General features: G+C 41.4%; 1 protein-coding gene across 1 annotated transcript in view; it reads left to right on the top strand.

Moving 5' to 3' along the window:
* alkbh8 (alkB homolog 8, tRNA methyltransferase) overlaps positions 1-18,623 on the top strand; it is a 72,094-nt gene that overhangs the window by 20,124 nt on the left and 33,347 nt on the right. The gene's annotated exons all lie outside the window — the stretch shown is intronic.

Raw genomic sequence — 18,623 nt, 5'->3', positions numbered from 1 at the left:
TCCACCTATCGCATTCCCAATGCTCCTCCCCCAAGTCCCTCCTCCCTACCTTTTATCTTAGCCTGCTTGGCACACCCTCCTCATTCCTGAAGAAGGGCTTATGCCCGAAACGTCGATTTTCCTGTTTCTTTGATGCTGCCTGACCTGCTGCGCTTTTACAGCAACACATTTTTAAGCTCTGCTTTTTCCCCTTGCTTTACTTGTGTTGGAATTACAAAGTGAAGCATGGCGGCAAAACCAAAACTCGTGTTGAATATTTCATGTTCATGCATACTTTCACACTTGCTCTAATGACCTGTTTCTCTGTAGAGTGATGGGATTTTCACGTTTCCCCCGGAACAGGATATTTGCAGGATATCCTCAATACAGATTGAGGATGATCAGCCATGATCATAATGAATGGTGGTGCTGGCTCGAAGGGTAGAATGGCCTACTCCTGCACCTATTATCTATTGATAATAGCCATAATGTGTTGAAATGATGTCATAAAAAAGCTTGAGGAGAGTACAATTTTAAAATGTATATCAAATGTTTGACCAATTTGTTTGCAAAATTACATTAACTATAAAATAAAATATATGTAGCATAATTTGTCATCCATTTTCAGAGGTAAACTTGTTGAAATGTACAAGCTTCCCTCTGTAATGAAGAATCTATCAGGGATATTCAGGAATGTAGATTTGTGGTTAAAATCAGATCAGCCATGACCTTAATAAAGCAGGCTCAAAGAGTCAAATGACTTGCTGTTGTTCCTTGTTTGTATGTTCATTTGTATTTGTTATAAACATACCTGTTGTCTTCAAACACTTTTAGTTTTGCATTCTAAAGCCTCAAAATCAAATTCCTTTTAATAAAAAAAGGTGTTCTCTGTCCTAAATTTCAGTCCATTTAATTTTGTATTTAAAATGAGTGCTCATTGACATAACCAGTCACTAGAAAGACGACGTTTACTGTGTCCCATCCTTTCATAATTTTACCATCTCCAACAGACCATCCAAAGTCTTCTCTGTTCAAAGAAAGCCCTGTCTGTTGTATTACTTTACACACTGTGTAGTATTTTGGAAAAGGCTTACAAACCTTGGATTTTTCAGTTTGACTGACTGATTACCTACTTTTGTAGCATTGACACTGTATGCAACTGCAGATTAATACCCATGCTGCCAAAAAAAAGCTGCAGATCAGAGCTGGAGAGTTTGTTTATTTCAACTTTTCTTTATGTAGTCACTTTTTTTTTACTGCATTGCCTCCAGATGGTGCTTTAGATTAGAATAGAAAGCATTGGCCTTCATTTGAAAAGTATTTACATTCCATACCTGAGTGTATTGTTTGCTGATTCCACTTTAGATAATACCCAATTGTTAAATGCCGAAAGTGATATTAAATGAATCCTTAAAAAGAGAGTACAATTGTTTGTTAATGATCACTGTAGGTATATTTACACTGCATTCTGGGGTAGATGATTTTGAGTTAATGTGAGCACTCATTGCTTGATTTGATTATATTTATCCACAAAGCTTCTGCATTCCAATATTCCAGATATGTGATGGAAAATGCTGTCAAAAGTGCTATTGTCATGACTTAGTGCAATGGAAATCAAGCTCCACTTTTCCTAGATTCGTCACAAGTGTAAAAATTTGATTCAGCCACAAAACACTCAATTTTACCTGTCTAATTCAAGTCAATATGCACACGAGATTTTTCCAGTAACAAGAAAATAATTACGGTAATCTGTTTTTAATCAAAGTCAAGAAATAAACATGCTTTGCTAACAAATAACTCAAACTTTAACTCCATTCCTTGTGTAAGTCCTTTTACAAATATAAACAAGCACACAAAAAGGTAAGACAAGGATATTAAAGGCTTACAAAGGAAAACAAAATTTGATAGCACCATTGTGGGCCACAGATGTTGATGATTTGTGTACTTGCAGTTCCTTCTGTTTCCTTGCTGGCGAGACAAGGTTGCTTCCACATACATGCTGATTTTCATTCATTGGTTGAGACTTTGCCCCATCTGTGTTTCTGAAGGTGGTTTCTAATTTCCTTTGAACAGGCAATTTGCAGCATTTATAAGGAAATGGTGAGTGAAAACAGCTATTGGGAGATTTTCTGTTACTTCTCCACAGGAGAGAGAGACTGAGAAATTGAGGTGCTTTTTTTTTGTAAACTAGATATTTCTGTTATTCACGTACAGGGCTGTAACCAATTGTCCAGGAATCAATTGAGTAATTGTAAATATGCTGAGCCCATGGCAACTGGTCAATTGAAAAAAAGATTATAGGACTGTCATGTGTGCATGTGCACATATATGCATGCGCACAAGCATGCATAATACAAACCACACAAAAATGATGCATCTAGTTTTCTCTCTACACTGCTTGAACTGCTACCACTGAGTCATCACGCTGTTTGAATAAAGCAACATTGTAGATATAACTCAATGAGTTCCAGTTTTTAAAAAGGCAGTTCTTCCAGTTTTTTGGTTTAAAGCAATACCTTTTCTAATTTTTTTAGTCTATGCAGTTCAGAAAAAATATGATCTTTGCACTATCAACATAAAGTAGGTAATGCCTCTTCAGCTATGCATTTTAGTTTATTTAAAAAAAAAACTTTGCTTTGTGAATAAGCTATCATTCACATTGCTAGGATACCCCAATAAATTTTACAGGTTATGTTGTGGGGGCCTGGGTTCAAATCCCGTCATGGCAGTTGTATTCAATACTGATCTGGAAATGAGAGTCTAAAGATGTTATGAATCCATTGTAGATTGTAAGGAAAATCCAACTGCTTCCCTAATGTCCCTTAGGGAAGGAAATCTGTCTCCTTCCCTTAAATTGCCTAAATGTGACTCCAGACGAATAGCAATGTGGTTGGCTCTTAACTGCCTCTTGGGCAATGTGGCAGATGGAGTTTAATTCAGATAAATGTGAGGTGCTGCATTTTGGAAAGGTAAATTAGGGCAGGACTTATACACTTAATATAAGGTCCTGGGGAGTGTTGCTGAACAAAGAGACCTTGGAATGCAGGTTCGTAGTTCCTTGAAAGTGGAGTCGCAGGTAGTTAGATAGTGAAGAAGGCATTTGGTATGCTTTCTTTTATTGGTCAGAGCATCATGTATATGAATTGGGAGGTCATGTTGTGTCTGTACAGGACATTGGTTCGGCCATTTTTGGAATATTGTGTGCAATTCTGATCTTCCTCCTATCAGAAGGATGTTGTGAAACTTGAAGGAGTTCAGAAAAGATTTATAAGGATGTTGCTAAGGTTGAAGGGTTTGAGCTATAGGGAGATGCTGAATAGGTTGGGACTGGTTTCTCTGGAGCGTTGGAGGCTGAGGGGTGACCTTATAGAGGCTTATAAAATCATAAGGGGCATGGATAGGATCATGACTACGATCGACACCACTAACTGCCGGGTTAAAGTGGAGAGGATCTCCAAGAAGATCGCACATATCGACACAGACATCAAGTTTCTACAGGAATGCAGGCAAGCAGAAAAGATCCCGAATGGATTACGGATCACGGTCCCACTTAGGTCGACCTACAACACAGACTACGCAGAGAGACTTTGCCACCGCACCTCTCGTAAACTTCTCAATCATCTCGTGCACCAACTCTACAGCAGGCGCCACAACCTTGAAATTCAGATGAAATCCACACTCACAGCCTGCACACAGGATACATCAGTACAATTACGTGATATCGCCAAACAGACAAACTACACCACGTACATGCACGCCAAGAACAAAAAACTGGAGAAGCTTGGCATTCTCACCAGTAATAGCAAAGCCCGCCCTGGAACCACAGTAGACAACATTATCACTGCGGGGAAGTCTATTGTCAACTTATCGGACCACACCCTTCGACCGGAACAGATTGAAGTCCTGAGTAGGGGTCTCAACTTCTGCCCCACCAGCAAAATGGACTCATTGGTTCTGGCAGCAGACACAGAGGAGTTCATCAGACGAATGAGACTCCGGGAATTCTTTCAAGGTGCCGGCAGTGATCCCACTGAGCCCACTGATAAACTATAACAATCATCACAGGAATCTGTAGAGGAGCGACCAAAGAAGGTGTCAACATGGACTCCACCGGAGGGCCGCTGCCCTGGGCTTGACATGTATGCTCAAACTGTCAGGAAATATATAAATGCCAGATTCATCAGCCGTACCCATAAGGTAGAGCAAAACATCACCCGTTCCCAACGCAATGCCATCCAGGTTCTCAAAACCAATCACAACATTGTCATCAAACCAGCAGATAAAAGAGGAGCCATTGTCATTCAGAATAGAACAGATTACTGCAAGGAAGTGTACTGACAACTGAACAACCAGGAACACTACAGGCAACTACCAGCTGATCCGACCAAAAAACCTATCCGAGAATTAAACACACTGATCAGAACTTTGGATCCAGTCCTTCAGAGCTCCCTACGCACTCTCATCCCACGTACTTCTCGTGTAGGCGACTTCTACTGCCTTCCAAAGGTATACAAAGCCAACACACCGGGACGTCCCATCGTATCGGGAAATGGGACCCAATGTGAGAATCTCTCTGGCTATGTGGAAGGCATCTTGAAACCTATTGTACAGGCGATCCCCAGCTTCTGTCGCGACACTACGGATTTCTTACAGAAACTCAGCACCCATGGACCAGTCGAACCAGGAACATTCCTCGTCACAATGGATGTTTCCGCACTCTACACCAGCATCCCCCACAATGATGGCATCGCGGCAACAGCCTCAGTACTCAACACCAACAACTGCCAATCTCCAAACACCATCCTACAACTCATCCGCTTTATCCTCGATCACAACGTCTTCACCTTTGACAACCAATTCTTCATCCAGACACACGGAACAGCCATGGGGACCAAAATTTGCACCCCAATATGCCAACATTTGTATGCACAGGTTCGTACAAGATTTCTTCTCTATGCAGGATCTCCAACCGACATTGTACACCAGGTACATAGATGACATTTTCTTCCTCTGGACCCATGGCGAGGAGTCACTGATAAAACTACACAGTGACATCAACAATTTTCATCCCACCATCAAACTCACCATGGACTACTCTCGACTGTCTGTCTCATTCTTGGATACGTGCGTCTCCATCAAGGACGGACACCTCAGCACCACACTCTACCGCAAACCCACAGACAACCTCACAATGCTACACTTCTCCAGCTTCCACCCAAAACATATTAAAACAGCCATTCCCTGTGGACAAGCCCTACGCATACACCGGATCTGCTCAGATGAGAAGGAACGTAACGGACACCTGGAAGTACTCAAGGATGCCCTCACAAGAACGGGGTACAATGTTCAACTCATCGACCGCCACTTCCGACGTGCCACAGCAAGGAACCGTAATGACCTCCTCAGGAGACAGTACATTGATGACTGTGTCGGGGCTGCCTCATGCTCCCACGAGGCAGTTGAACAGTTCATCAGTTTCACAAACACCTTCCACCCTGACCTGAGGTTCACCTGGACTATCTCAAACACTTCCCTCCCCTTCCAGGACCCCTCCATCTCTATTTCCGGCAACTGACTCAACACTGACATCTAGTTCAAACCCACCGACATCCACAGCTACCTGATCTTTACCCCCTTCCACTGCCCTCCCCACCCCGTAAAAACACTATCCCTTACTACCAAATCTTTCGCCTCTGTTCCCAAGAAGAGCAATTCCATGCCAGAACATCTCAGCTAGCCTTCTACTTCAACGACGGCAATGTCCCCTTCTCATGTGGTCAACAATGCCCTCCAGTGCATCTTCTCCAATTCTTGTACCTCCACCCTTGAACCCCACAGCTCCAACCACAATAAGGATAGAACTCCCTGGTCCTTATCTTTCCATTCCACAATCTCTGGGTACAATCCATCATCATATACCATTTTCGCCACATACAGTCAGACCCTACCACCAGAGATTTATTTCCCTCCCCACCCGTTTCAGCATTGCACAGAGACTATTTTCTCCGCGATTCACTCGTTAGGTCTACGCCCCCACAAACCCACCCTCCACTCTTGGGAACTTCCCTTGCCACCGAAAGAGGTGTAAAATCTTCGCCCCTCACCTCCGTCCAGGGCCCCAAAGGATCCTTCCACAACCGACATAGATTCATATAGAACTCTGAGCGCAAAAGCTGCATGAATTTATGTAAAACTCTGTTATTTCACTTTTTAGATTAGAATCAATCTAAACATCAGGTCATAGACAGAGAACACAGGGGGCTAACACCTTCAACATATTGTCTAGCTATCACCATTGTTAACAGCTAACCCGAGAATGCAACTTTTAAAAAAAAGGGTTTTGTGATTTACAAATGAAAGAAGTGAAACTATCACTGTATTCTAACAGATGAAAAGCTTAACAGACAATCAATTTTTCAATGTATAATTTCAGTTACATCACACTGCAGATTTTTGCTATATATTCTGTGTTACGATCGAGCCCTCCACAATCACCTGATGAAGGAGCGTCGCTCTGAAAGCTAGTGTGCATCCAATTAAACCTGTTGGACCATAACCTGGTGTTGTGTGATTTTTAACTATGGATAGGATAAATAGATGGAAATGTGTTGCTGGAAAAGCGCAGCAGGTCAGGCAGCATCTAGGGAACAGGAGAATCGACGTTTCGGGCATTAGCCCTTCTTCAGGAAGGGCTCCTGTTCCCTAGATGCTGCCTGACCTGCTGCGCTTTTCCAGCAACACATTTCCATCTCTGATCTCCAGCATCTGCAGACCTCACTTTCTCCTCATAGGATAAATAGACACTGTCTTTTTCACTGGGTTGGGGGAGTCCATAACTAGGTGGCAAAGGTTTAGGATGAGATGGGAAAAATTTAAAAAGGACTTAAGGGGCAACTTCTTCACACAGGGGGTGTGCATGAATGGAATGAGCTGCCAGAGGAAGTCGTGGACACTGGTACAATTGCAACATTTAAGAGGCATCAGGATGGGTATATGAATAGGAAGGGTTTATAGGGATATGGGCCGGGTGCTGGCAAATGGGACTAGATTAGAATGTCTGGCCAGAATGAATATGTTGGAGCGAAGCGTCTGTTTCTGTACATCTCTCTGACTTTGTGACTAATTACTGGTGGGCAAAAAATTCTAATCCAGCCACTGACATCCGCATCACATGAATGAACTTTTTTAAAAAATGGTCCTGTACTGGTTCAAGAATTATTTTTGGAATGATACAGTGAGTTTGAATAAAATTCTTCATAGGAGTTATATCTTTTTGTTAAATTTCAGCATTTAGGATTTAGTTTTGACTGCAAATAGAGACCTTTGCACAATGGTGTAACTTTAGGAATTTTTACATATTATCAAAAATAAAAAATAGTTTTGATACTTCCCTGGTGTTAAACTTTTAATATCGTCTAATTTTGATTTCATTCAAACTATTAGGTTTTCAATTCCATATGTTATTTATTATCAATTACAGATATGGGACTTGGATCTTCTGTTTCTGTCCTATTGCCAGCTGTAAATTTGATTGACATTATCACCACAGAGAATAAAGAGAATCCGTTAAAATGAGGAACTGTAATTGGAAATACTTCAAAGCACATGGCTTCTGAAGAGAAGTCTGTCAGGTGGCAGATTGATTCACTGTGGGTTTATTGATTTGTTTTTTCCCTTTGAAGGTTTGGTGATTTAAAATGAAAAGCAGAGTGTTTTTTATTTTGGCTAAAGCAATAGCAAGTTCATGTCCATTTCAGTATTTGTTTGTACTTCTGTTAATGTATTGATAGGGTGTAATTCATTGTCTTTTATAAAGGGGGAAGAATTCATCAGTGTGAAATAATAGTTTACCATTGTTAATTATGGTTAAAACTGCATTTATTGATTGTTTTAATTCTTTCCTATTGTTCATCAAGTGTTGATTTTCCTACCTTTCTCCTGGACCATTTTTAGGTAAAATGCATAATGCTGGTGTTGTCTTGCTTCCTCTTTTCACTCCTTTTCTTCTCTTAGACAGAGTTTGCGATTTTGATTTCTTGAGCATAAATCCATGATCTAACCTCTTCCCCCCCGACGTGGTCGACGGTGCCCTCCACCGCATCTCCTCCACTTCCCGCTCCTCCGCCCTTGAGCCCCGCCCCTCCAACCGCCACCAGGACAGAACCCCACTGGTCCTCACCTACCACCCCACCAATCTCCATGTACAGCACATCATCCGCCGTCACTTCCGCCACCTCCAAACAGACCCCAGCACCAAGAATATATTTCCCTCCCCTGCCCTATCAGCTTTCCGTAGAGACCACTCCCTCCGCGACTCCCTTGTCAGATCCACACCCCCCACCGACCCAACCTCCACTCCCGGCACCTTCCCTTGCAACCGCAGGAGGTGCAACACTTGCGCCCACACCTCCCCCCTCACCTCCCTCCAAGGCCCCAAAGGAAACTTCCATATCCGCCACAGATTCACCTGCACCTCCACCCACATCATCTACTGCCTGTAGCACAGCATTTCAACTCCTCCTCCCACTCCACCGAGGATATGCAGGTCATTGGACTCATCCTCCGCCAAACCACAACAACCCGACGGTCGGGGGAGGAGCGTCTTATCTTCCGACTGGGGACCCTCCAACCGCAGGGGATGAACTTGGAATTCACCAGTTTGTTCATCCCCCCTCCCCCCACCTTGTCTCAGCCGGATCCCTCCAGCCCGGCACCGCCTTCCTGACCTGCAGTCTTCTTCTTGACCTCTCCGCCTCCATCCTACTCCGACCTATCACCCTCACCTTGACCCCTTTCCACCTATCACATTTCCAAGCCCCTCCTCCAAGTCCCTCCTCCCTACCTTTTATCTTCTCCTGCTGAACACTCTCTGCTCATTCCTGAAGAAGAGCCTGTGCCCGAAACGTCGAATCTCCTGTTCCCTGGATGCTGCCTGACCTGCTGTGCTGTTCCAGCAATAAAGTTTCAACACTAACCTCTTCTAAAACAAGCTTTAATTTCTCAGTTTCAAATTTTTATTTCATTTGGACCCAATGTCCTTTACAGCTAACACTTCAGATTTATTCAAGAATTTGTGGAAGGTTAAGTTAGATTTTAGATCTCCAAGGGAGTTCAGGATTATGGACGACAGGCAGGAAAATACACTTAAGTCCATAATCTAATCAGCCATAATCTTATCGAATGGCAGAGCTGGCTTGAAGAGCTGTATGTTCTTCATCAATTTCTTATGGCATTAAATTCATCTCTTTGTTGTTTAAGCTATTAGTGTGGTTTTCACAATTCAAAGCCAATGGCACATGCATCCCAAAAGCAAATAAAAATAGACCCTTGCCTCCATCCATTGTTTATGCCTATTAGCTGAATACACTCTATGTGCATGAAAGCTACTCCAAACATATGTAGGATTTCAGAAGGGCAAGTTTGAATGTGGAACTTAAAGGGGATATTGGCCGTACTGTTAGTCTGGAAGCAGAGGTGGAACAGGGAGATGTTTTGAGAATGAAAATCTGGAAGAATTAATTTTCTTCAAGTTTTGCTGATTTAAATGGCAGGATTTAATTAGCATGTACTTGTTTGCATCCCATTTGCAGCTGATCAGGTTAACAGTCTGTCTGACTGCAGGATTGACCTTTGGCACCAGACTAGAGCCAGGGAGGGGAGAGCAAAGAGGGAGCAGCTGTTGGAAAATTGGGGGCTGCCCTATCACAGGGGTTGGGATCTAGCAGACAAGTGCTGGATTTCACTTTTTTGTCAATATGTTTCTTGAGACCTTGAAAATTTGTCTGGCTAGGTTTCATTTGAAAATGCTGGGTAATTCTGTAGTGTACAACCTCATTATAATTCTTTAAATAGCTAACCCATTGGTTGCTGGCTTCCTCTCCTGCTCCTGTTAAAACAAGTTAGCAATAGGGTTGTATTTGACTTTTTAACTCCTCTTCATGCCACCTAATGTTCTGGTTCTAGTACCCCAATTAATCTTCACCGTGGAAGACTCAAGTAACTTCCCAAAAATTCAAGAGTGTTGGGAGACGGAAATGAGTACGGTGGCCATTACCAAGGAGAAGGTGCTAGAAAAACTGAAAGGTCTGAAAGTTGATAAATCACCTGGACCAGATGGGCTACACCCTAGAGTTCCAAAGGAGATAGCTAAAGAAGTAGTGGAAGCTTTAGTAGTGATCTTTCAGGTATCACTGGAGTCAGGGAGGGTCCCAGAAGACTGGAAAATCACTAATGTAACTCCCCTATTTAAGAAGGTGTGGTGTAAAATTCCAAGCAGTGGAATGTGGTGAAACGGTTAAAAATTATGTCCCAATACATGTGTGAATCTAACCGGAATGGAGGTGTTGCTTAGTCCCGTGTGAATCTTATTACACACCTCCCCGTGTGAATCTTCTTATCTGTATGTAACCAGAATGGAATGTGTTTTTTAGCCTTGAAAAGAGTATATCAGCCGGAAAAGTCTCCAGTTCGGTGAGTCTGCTCCGGGGTTACGTTTAACCGCCGAGCGTGGGTTGTTGGCAACCGCTCTACGAGAACTGACGGCTCCCAGTTTTGGTAACATGTAGAGTGAGTATAAGCCAGACCCGTTGTGGCGACGCTGCGGGGAATAAAATGCCCATATTCTAGCAGACTCGCCTCTTGGTCGTTTGTTCTGTGTCAGACTACTCTCCTACGAACCTGACCTTGAGAATTTTTTTTAAAACAGAAGGGAGTAAGACAAAAGATGGGAAATTACAGAGGAACCTTGATTATCCGAAGGACACGGGTGGTGAGCTTTTCGTTCAGTTAATCGAATGCTGAATAACATTGTTTAGCCAAGCATCAGGATCTTGTGATTTTGCCGGCTAATTCAATATTCGGATAATTGAATGCCAGATAATCAAGGTTCCTCTGTATAGGCTGATTAGCCTGACCTCAGTCATTGGTAAGAGTTTGGAGTCCATTGTGAAGGATGAGTTTTCTGAATACTTGCAAGAGCATGGTAAAATAGGGCAAAGTCAACATGGTTTCATCAAAGGGAGGACACACCTGACAAATCTATTAGAATTCTTTGAGGAGGTAACGAGTAGATTAGACAAAGGAGAGCAAATGGATGTTATTTATCTAGACTTCCAGAAAGCCTTTGATTAAAATGCCACAGAGAAGGAATCAGATACGGGCTCATGGTGTTAGAGGCAAGGTACTGGCATGGATAAAAGCTTGGCTGTCTGGCAGAAAGCAGAGAGTGGGAATAAAAGGGTCCTTCTCAGTTTGGAAATCAGTGACTGGTGGTGTTCCGCAAGGCTCAGAGTTCACTTTATACATTAATGATCTGGATGAAGGAACTGAGGACATTCTGGCCAAGTTTGCAGATGAAACAAAGATAGGTAGAGGGACAGGTAGTATTGAGGAGGCAGGGAGGCTGCAGAAAGATTTAGACAGGTTAGGAGAGTGGGCAAAGAAGTGGCAGATGGAGTACAATGTGGGAAAGTGTGAGATCATGCATTTTGGTAGGAAGTGTAGAGGCATGGACTATTTTCTAAATGGGCAGATAATTCAGAAATCTGGAGTGCAGAGGGACTTGGGAATCCGAGTCCAGGATTTTCTTAAAGTAAACTTGCAGGTCGAGTTGGAAGCTAGGAAGGCATCTACAATAGAACATAGAAGAATACAGCGCAGTACAGGCCCTTTGGCCCTCGATGTTGCGCCAATCCAAGCCCACCTAACCTACACTAGCCCACTATCCTCCATATGCCTATCCAATGCCCGCTTAAATGCCCATGAAGAGGGAGAGTCCACCACTGCTACTGGCAGGGCATTCCATGAACTCACGACTCGCTGAGTAAAGAACCTACCCTAACATCTGTCCTATACCTACCACCCCTTAATTTAAAGCTATGCCCCCTCGTAATAGCTGACTCCATATGTGGAAAAAGGTTCTCACGGTCAACCCTATCTAAACCCCTAATCATCTTGTACACCTCTATCAAGTCACCCCTAAAGTGTTGTCATTCATCTCTAGAGGACTAGAAGAAAAAAGCAGGGATGTACTTCTGAGGCTTTAAATGGCTCTGGTCAGACCACATTTAGAGTATTGTCAGCAATTTTGGGCTCCAAACCTCTGGGAGGATGTATTGGCCCTGGAGCAGATCGTGAGAATGATCCCAGGAATGAAAGGCTTAACATACCTGGAACATTTGAGGACTCTGGGATTACACTCGCAGTTTAGAAGGATGATTGAAACTTACAGAAGACTGAACGGTCTGGACAGAGTGGATGTTGGGAAGATTTTTCCATTGGCAGGAGAAAAGAAGACCTGAGGACACAGCTTAAAAGTAAAGGGAAGAGCATTTAGAACAGAGATAAGGAGAAACTTCTTCAGCCAAAGAGTAGTGAATCTTTGGAATTGGTTGCCACAGAAGGCTGTGGAGGCCAGGTCATTTGAGTATATTTAAGATGAGGATGGATAGGTTCTTGATTGCCAAGGAGATTAAAGGTTATGAGGGGAAAGTGGAAAAATGGGGTTGAAAAACCTATCAGCCATGATTGAATGGTGGAGAAGACTCGATGGGCCAAATGGCCTAATTTCTACTTTTATTGTCTTATGGTCTTAATAGAATTTTATTTTAATTGTGTTCAAGCCTGATATTGCCAATGTGCCTTGATAGCAATGAAAATCAACATAGTTTCCTTTCCTCCTTGTCAAATTGACGTAACGCTTGGTTCACCTGGTGAGTGAAAATGTGAATCCTCAGAGTTGTGCCAGTTATCCGTTATGATATTTCATTTTTTCTGTGCCTAAGGGTATTTCAACAGTTTATCTTTGTTAATTATATAATATTTTATGTTTGGATGCACGACACAAGGCATTAGTACATCAGAAGATTTGATTGCTGTGATTTAAAACTGAAAGCAAATTCATTGATGTTTTTGTATCATCCCAAACTGATGTCTGGCCTCTTCAGTGAAGTATTCACATTTGAAGTATTTAGGTTGTTAAATTCCTTTTGTTTCCAACAAGTTTTTGTTGTAATTGCTGAAGACATATATTGTGTTATAATTAATAACCAATAAGAAACCTTCATCAATATTGATCCAGCCTCTGCTTTTCAACAAAAGAATGTATTCCGATACCTTTAATAATTCTTATTGATATTTCAGCTGTCCAACTGTCTTTCAGAACATGTTTGCGTCTGTAAACTGGGTTAATTTAAAATTCAGCCCTTTTTGTAGCAAAATAAGCTCACTAATGCAGGCCTCTAATATGAGGTCTCAAATTTAAACTTGTTCTAGATCAGCTTTGTGCAAAACCATATGGGTTTTTTGGTTAGTTAATGGGAAAGATGTTGCCCATTTGCACGAAACTGACACCTGACAAACAAGAACGATTTCTCCAGGTAGCAGAGTGCCTCTCTCCTCTTCTTCCTTTTGACCGCAGTTAATGACCACCATATCGGCTCAACTGATGATTTTTCAACCTCCAGCATCATAGACTGAATTATTTCTTTCCCTGATCTAAGTTATTGACCAGTATCATGCCGCATGCTAACAAATCAGTCATAACCATGAGGCATTCTTTCAAAAAGTATGATTCAATATTATTTGAATTATGTGAATACCTCTATGAATTATGCAAGATCAATGTTTTTCTCTTAAGTGCCCTCAGTAAATTTGAGATCTAAAACTTTGTCCTTAACCTAACTTTTAACAAGCAATGTTTACCCATTATCTGTCTTCACTTATCTGTAGTGGTTGTCAGTTCTGCAATTTCTCATTCATGTCCTCAAATTATTAGTCAGTGCATTGAGTATAAGTGTTGGGATGTCATGTTGCAGCTGTGAACATTGGTTCAACCACTTCTGGAATAATGTGTTTAGTTCTGGTCTCCCTGCTATAGGAAAGATGTTGTGAAACATGAAAGAGTTCAGAAAAGATTTACAAGGATGTTGCCAGGGTTGGAGGGTTTGAGCTATAGGGAGAGGCTGAATAGGCTGGTGCTGTTTTCCCTGGAGCGTCAGAGGCTGCGGGGTGACCTTATAGAGGTTTATAAAATCATGAGGGGTGTTGAATTAGATGACTTGCCAGAGTCTTTTTTTCCCAAGGTATGGGAGTCCAAAACCAGAGGGCATAAGTTCAGAGTGAGAGAGGAAAGATTTGAAAGAGACCTAAGGGGCAGGATTTTCACACACAAAGTGGTATGGAATGAGCTGCCAAAAGAAGTGGTGGATCTTGTACAATTACAATGTTTAAAATGCATCTGGCTGTGTACATGAATAGGAAGGGTTTAGAGGGATATGGGCTAAACGCTGGAACTAGATTAATGTAGAATATCTGGTTGGCACGGGTGAGTTGGACTGAAGAGTCTGTTTGTGCTGTACGACCCAACGACTCTAAATATCTCTCTGGCCTCATGTTTTTCTGTATAATCTCCTCAAGCTCTATATCTCTTTCAGATCTGTGCCCTTGTCCAATTTCCAGACTCTTGTACAATGTTGATATTCATTGCTTCACCATTGATGGCTCTGCATTCTGCTGCCCAGCCCTTAAACACTGGAATTCCCTCCCTGAAAGTTTCAGTCCTTCAACCTCTTTGGCTAAGGTTTTGGTCACCTGGTCTACTGTGTCTATACATGGCTTTGTATCTGACTTTGTTTACTGACTCTCTACAAAGCGCCAAGATTGATTTGTTACATTGAAGACTCTACAAACATTCAGTTGTTATGTTTTGTTGCATTGTACTTGGCATTCATACTGTGAATTTGCATATACGATGCATATATCCTACAGCAGACCAGGCACACCTTGGCGTTTCAAACTTTTAAGGATTTAAATCTTTTTAAGTTGGAATTCCTTGCTTGCACAATTTTTTTTTTCTCTCCTTGCATAAACAAGGAGCAGGAGTAGTCCATTCAGGCTCTTGAAGCTGCTCCACTATTCCATAAGATCATGGCTGAACTGGTTGTAACCTCAAATCCATATTCCTGCTTATTCTTGATAATCTTTCACCTCTTGCTTACCAAGAATCAATTTCCCTCTGCCTGAAAAATATTGTAAAACCTCCTCTTCCTCAAAAGATGGTGGCAATAAATTTCAAACGTTCAACATCAGCAGAGAGAAGATTTTGCACTATCTCTGCTTGAAATAGAAGACCCTTGATTTTTAAATCATACTAGTTGGTCCAAAAGAGGATACATCCTCTCCATATGTACCTGTCAAGACTCCTCAGAATCTTGATGTTTCAAGGCACCTCAGAAACTTCTCAACTATAGTGATTACTAGCCTACCTTGTCCATCTTTCCCTCAAGACAAACCATCCATTCCAGGTCTTAAGTCTTGTATATCTTCACTGACCTGACGCCAACATATTTACATCCATCCTTAAATACAGCGACGATTATTATACACTATTGCAAATACGGTCTCACCAATGCTGTGTACTGTTGATGCATTACTATTCTACTTTTATGTTCAGTTCCCCATGTAATAAACAGTGATGTTCTATTAGCTTTCCTACTTACTTGCTGTATGTGCACAAAAGCTTTGTGTGATTCATGCACTAAGAATTTTAGATCATTCAGCATCGTAAAGCTTTTTAATGTCTCACCATTTAAATAATATGCTTTTATTTTGTTCCTATCAAACTGGACAATGTCACATTTTCCCCACTTCATTTCGCTGATCTTTATACTCTATCATATCTCCTTATGTCTTCTTCATAATTTACTTTCTTCCCTATCTTGGCTAAATTTGCTGATGATTCAACTATACGTTCAGTCACTTCATACAAGTCGTTGGTATAAATGGGAAACATTTGAGTTACCAGAACTATTGCCTTGGGCACACCCCTTGTTAAGTCTTTCCTGAAGAAGGGCTTATGCCCGAAACGTCGATTCTCCTGTTCCCCGGATGCTGCCTGACCTGCTGCGCTGTTCCAGCAACACATTTTCAGCTCTGATCTCCAGCATCTGCAGACCTCACTTTCTCCTCCTTGTTAAGTCTTGCCAACCTCAAAATAATCCATTTATGCTTTCCTGTTAGCAAGTCAATCTTCTATCCATGTTGATATGCTATTCCCTATATCATGAGGTTTTTTTTCTGTAATAGTCATAGAGATGTACAGAACGGAAACAGACCCTTTGGCCCAACCCGTCCATGCCGACTAGATATCCCAACCCAATCTAGTCTCACCTGCCAGCATTTGCCCATATCCTTCTAAACCCTTCCTATTCATGTAGCCATCCAAATGCCTTTTAAATGTCCTCTGGCAGCTCATTCCATACACTTCCCTCTCTGTGAAAAAGTTGCCCCTTAGTTCTCTTTTATATCTTTCCCCTCTCACCCTAAACCTATGCCCTCTAGTTCTAGACTTCCCCACCCCAGGGAAAAGATTTTGTCTATTTATCCTATCCATGCCCCTCATAATTTTGTAGATCTTTATAAGGTCACCTCTCAGCCTCTGACCTTCCAGAGAAAACAGCCCCAGCCTGTTACGCCCCTCCCCATAGCTCAAATCCTCCAACCCTGGCAACATCCTTGTAAATCTTTTCTGAACCCTTTCAAGTTTCACAACATCTTTCCGATAGGAAGGAGACCAGAATTGCACGCAATATTCCAACATGCCTAACCAATGTCCTGTACAGTCACAACATGACCCCCCCAACTCCTCTACTCAGTACTCTGTCCGATAAAGGAAAGCATACCAAACGCCGCCTTCACTATTCTATCTACCTGCGACTCCACTTTCAAGGAGCTATGAACCTGCACTCCAAGGTCTCTTTGTTCAGTAACACTCCGTAGGACCTTACCATTAAGTGTATAAGTCCTGCTAAGATTTGCTTTCCCAAAATGCAGCGCCTCGCATTTATCTGAATTAAACTCCATTTGCCACTTCTCAGTATATTGGCCCATCTGATCAAGATCCTGGTGTAATCAGTAAACCTCCTTCACTGTCCACTACACATCCCAATTTTGGTGTCATCTGCAAACTTACTAACTATATCTCTTACGCTCATGTCCAAATAATTTATGTAAATGACAAAAAGTAGTGAACTTTGTCAAATGCCTTCTTGACATCTAAATACAGTACATCCACAGGTTCCTTCACATTACTTCTTCAAAGAAGTCCAATAGATTGGTCAAACATGATTTGCCTTTCACAAAGCTATGTTGACTTTACCTGCTTATCTTGAACTTGCCTAAGTGCCCTGCAATAACTTCTTTAATAGTAGTTTCTAACATTTTCCCAATGACTGGTGTTAAGCTTACAGGCCTGTATTTTCCTGATTTTTGCTTCCCTTCTCTTTTTTGAATAAATGAGTTAAATTTTCTATCTTCCATTATTCTCTAGAGGAGGGGTGTGAGTGGTCAACAAAGGGTGCAGTCTCATTTTGAACTACGAGGAAGAGAAATTTCTCCACTTAGAGGATAACGAATCTGTGCAATTCTCTACTACAGAAGGCTGTGTAGGGAAAGCCACTGAACATGTTAAAGCAAGAAAAGAATAGATTTTTAGACATTCAAGGGTTATGTTGAGAGAATTAGGATGATTTTGAGATAGAGAATCGGTCATGGTTGTGTTGAATTGTGGAGCGTGCTCGATGGGACAAATGGCAGCTCCTGCTCCTATTTTCTACGTTTCTATGTTATACCTTTCAAATTGGTTAGAAACCAAATTTGGACTCAATTATTAATTCAAATTATTGCCATTTTTCATATTCTGTTGTGTGAAACAATTGCCTGATTGCTGAAAATTAAAAAAAAATTGTTATAGTTAATTTTGTCATTCCATTGTTTGCCAAAAAGGCAATTCATGTAAAATTGTATCAGATTTCATGTTAAGCTGTTCCTTTCTTTCCTTTCATAGTTAAATAGATGGATTTGTCTCCACGAAGATCTAGGCATTCATTATCACTTCTGCTGTCTCACTCTTGGAGTATTTTAAAATTTTCTTCATTAATCTTACATCCACAAACATTTACATGTCAATAGAAATAGTGATTCTATTTAATAATGTAATTTGAAAACAACAACTTTTTGTTATTAAGCTTTTGGGAGACAACTTGGGATGCTTTATTATATTATAGATGTTATATAATAACAAGCTATTGATGTTCCAAACATGACAACTTGACTGTTGACCCATTAGCAATTTTCAAATTCTGATTGAATCATTATTTGAGGCAGAAGATGGGGTTCGAGGAGTGAGCTATGGTTTCCAAGTGCTTGCCACCCATTTTTGCCCCGAAGATCACTGTTAAGTTAATTAAAATTTAGAATAATGGAAATAACCACACCTCAGTAGTACTTTGATATTCAGGTGCTTCTTGACCAATGCCAACAAGTTTCCTTGACCAGCTGCTTAAATTGACAAAATGTGGTAGGGCACGACTGTTACGTTCAAATTGATAGAGGTAATATGAACAGGTAATCTTTAATTTTCATTTGTTGAGTGGCAAAATTGACAATGGTTTGCTGGAAGCAACCAAAACGTTAATTAATGTTTCTGTTTGGGTCCAAGACGATTATGAGCTCCTGATTCTTCAGATTTGTTTGCTGGCTGGATCAATGTGGGAGACTGACAATTTCCTCCACAATATCTATAGCTCGCTGGTTGTTTTCAAATATAGCCTGCACTGCAATATATGACTGGATAAAACAATTCCAAC

This window comes from Chiloscyllium plagiosum, chromosome 6 (assembly GCF_004010195.1).
Source record: "Chiloscyllium plagiosum isolate BGI_BamShark_2017 chromosome 6, ASM401019v2, whole genome shotgun sequence".
Taxonomy (NCBI): Eukaryota; Metazoa; Chordata; class Chondrichthyes; order Orectolobiformes; family Hemiscylliidae; genus Chiloscyllium; species Chiloscyllium plagiosum.
Note: the sequence above shows the minus strand (reverse complement) of the source record. Positions and strands in the feature narration are given on the sequence as shown.